Here is a 3,344-nt window from a genome sequence, read left to right as displayed (position 1 = left end):
AAATCCTGTTTTCCACTTATTTACAGACTGAGTTTTATTGCTTCATTCATTGATTGGTTTTGTTGCACATGTCCTAGTGATACAACCTAAATCTTAATTGTTAACCTGCAACAACTGATTTTCTTTCCACTTGGGGGCAGCAGAAACAAGTGGTGAACCCAACACTGACATACAATCACCTTATAAAGTTGTTATGGTGAACTTGTTAGCAACAGGCACAGAACAATATTAGCATTCATTTGGGGTCATGTTTCTGTCCACATGATGAATGTAGATATTAAGTCTCCTTTTAGCTTAGTTTTGGTCTCCACCAGCTCCTGATATAATTCATTCTTTAGCTGCTAAATGCTCCACTATGTTCACCAGCTAGTCAATGACTAAGTGTTTGTGCTGTTTGGTAGCTTCATTTTTGTAGTTTAAATGGTAGCTCAAGACTGTTTGAAAACCTTCATTTATTACCCAGAAATAATGTCATGTGACACTAAGTGTGCACAGTATGGTCATACTGAGTTGTTATCCCTGCCTCTTTCACTCTAGGGGCTAATAGCCAAATGTGACAAGTTCATAATGACATATCCAAGGTTGTTTGACTTATTTGAAACTGACCCAGTGTGCATATGTGAGGTACAGTAGTTCACTTTTTATCACCACAAAAAAAGACTAAAGATTGAGGAGCTTCACTCTTATGGGCATTTTGCATAGAACACTGTAACACTAATTGTGTTGCTTGCAGTTTTTGATTTAATATAGAAGCAGTTTCGCTGCTGGCACCCAGAATAAAAAATGTGTTTTTCCACTCTAGCATAGTTATGGTAATGTTGGACAGACACAATCTGTGTATATTTATGTTTGCTAAACTACAAACAATTATACAAAATTATACAAAAAAGATATAACTAACAGTTTGGAAAGATAGTCACTGATTATAACTTTGCATATTTAATGCAAAAGCAAAGGCATAACAAGTTTTGGGCCTGACTTAACACTTCAGCAAAGCTCAGATCCTAAAATACTCTGAGCAGTTTAAAAGACCTCTACTTTAGCTTAGACATCACATAATATTACATCATTTTAAGTGTAATGCAGGAGCAGCCAAATTGGACAAAACACATAAAATATAGAAAGACCTAAGTACATTACACTTCTTGCCAAGAGGGAGATGACAATGTTGTCATGGTTCTGTCTCAGTCTGGCTCTATGTCTTTTTCCCTGTTTGTTGAACTGGACATAGTGGGAGAAGTTTAAGTGTCCTCAGTGCTAACCAATAGTAGCAGTAAGACACTAACATCCAACTAGGTCCGATGAGCAGTTTTCTTGAATAATTCAAGGAATGAATTAATGAACAGTGACAATTTATTGCCTCGACTCATACACAATAATACACAAGACTTTAAGATTTTAAGAATGGAAAATAAAAAATAAAATAAAATAAATCAAACAAGAAAACAGAAATAGTCTGTTATGGAGATGGAAAACTTCCAATGAAATGTTCTTTAGTTCACTGAATGTCCCGTTAATACGTAGTTATGATTAAAGAGCTCAAGAGTTCAGTTCAAATGTCTAATGTCACTACTATCACTACTACCCGGGTAGGATAATTAGTGTGTGTCTTATCTGTAACCCAATGAAAATGGGTATTACTTTAAATCAGATGTCCTCTGTGGGCAGTTCCTACAGTCTGGCCAACACCGTTTCTCCAACTGGCCACAGGGTCACAGGCTGGGCTCACCATCTTTGATTCTATCTGGTCACAAAAAACCCAACCTACACAGATAGTGCAGGATAATAAGTTATTCAGTTCTCTATATGTGTCTAAGATGAGATCTCATTAAGTTCTTTTCTCCCTCAGAATATCATATAACCATCAATTAAGGATATACTTGAACTACAATGACCATATTTTAACATGAACAATTTACCATGAATTTCTTTAAAACAGATGTCTTTTTTTAACTTTAGCTATAAATTATTTATAATGAATTTTCCCTCTGTCACATCAACATTTGTATTCTTAAAGTGACAGACTGCTTATTATGAATTTCTTATGTCAAAACAATTAATATTTTAACATTTACCTAAATTATTTGCTGTATTGTTACATTTTTATGCACCATTTTAATGTAACTTACTAGTAACTTAATCATTAAAATAAACTAAATTATCCTTTATGATTCACCTAACATGTAAATCTAGCAACCAAAATCGGTTAAATTACCATTTAATGGCATTTCAAAACATAACAGTGCACAACTCTCATTAAAACATAACGATTTCAATATTAAGAAACAGTGCAATGGTCCTTTAAAGTTTTGACACAGTGTCGGTTGCTCCATTAGCCAGGGCTAGCGATTAGCTTAGCGATTAGCTTAGCCGTTAGCAGCTAGCGATCTTTTCAGACTATAAAAACAATGATACAGTTGCACCAAAGCATGTAATAAACATTAGACCACATTTTCACAATCACCTGTTGGTTTTTGTGAAAAGTATCTTGACTCAACAGTAAGTTTAATGCAGCTTCGCTTCACAGTGGTAAACAACAACAGACTAGCAAACAACATGGCAACTCACCGGAGTTTCTCAACATTAATAACTTGACAGAAGTTGTTTCCCTCTCGCTCACAGTTGGACCTCTATTAAAAGAGCAACTTATTAGCACTGTTATATGAACATTAATCTGACTTTTATGACTATTTTTGCGGTGTTTCATACTAGGAAATGCTCGCTTTTTCTGTTGTTTCCATGCTCACACACGTCTGCTGTGTTTGGGAGTGCTGCTGCGGTAAAACAAAGAGGGCACGTAGCTCCCTCAACATAACAGGCGCACAATGTATATGCGCCCCCTTGTGGGAACAACGTGTAACTACATCTCTGAATCACATATATGGATTTTGTAGCCCTATAATCCTTGTGGGTTACACATGTGTATGCTGGGTTTTTGGTTTTCAGTTGGCCTGTGTTTTTCATCCTGTGTTCCCAGCTCGCTTCTCTCTCCACTCTTCCCTCCTCAACTGCCCTGCATCATCCTCATTAGCCCTGCCCTTCTCCCAGTGTTTCCCCAGACTATCAGCTTCTTTTCCATTCTCCTGTCTCATCACCTCATTCCCCTCACTTGAGTTTATCTGCCCATCTCCCCACCTGCACCTCATCTCCTCAGTAGTTCAGTTTGGTTTTCAATTCAGTCTTGCTGGATCTTTTGTTTTAAAGTTCTGCTTTGTTCAGTCTGGTCTGTTTGTTCTGTGTTGTTTGGTTCTGTTCAGTTCTGTTTTTCTTTTCCTGCAATCAAGACAAAATAAAGAAGTTATTCATCAGTTCATACTGCCTGCATCTTGCATTTGGGTCCATCT

At 36.7% G+C, this 3,344-nt stretch overlaps 1 long non-coding RNA gene across 1 annotated transcript; it reads right to left on the bottom strand.

Annotated features, from left to right (window-relative positions):
* Positions 1–1,335: 1,335 nt before the first annotated feature.
* On the bottom strand, positions 1,336–3,104 carry LOC137188970 (uncharacterized). The gene is made up of 3 exons (XR_010929568.1): positions 2,710–3,104; positions 2,569–2,630; positions 1,336–1,764 (listed from the first exon to the last, which is right to left on the bottom strand). It is a non-coding gene; the product is annotated as an uncharacterized lncRNA (long non-coding RNA).
* Between the last annotated feature and the right edge of the window lie 240 nt (positions 3,105–3,344).

Source organism: Thunnus thynnus, chromosome 9 (assembly GCF_963924715.1).
Source record: "Thunnus thynnus chromosome 9, fThuThy2.1, whole genome shotgun sequence".
Taxonomy (NCBI): Eukaryota; Metazoa; Chordata; class Actinopteri; order Scombriformes; family Scombridae; genus Thunnus; species Thunnus thynnus.
This window is presented reverse-complemented; position numbering and strand designations above follow the sequence as displayed.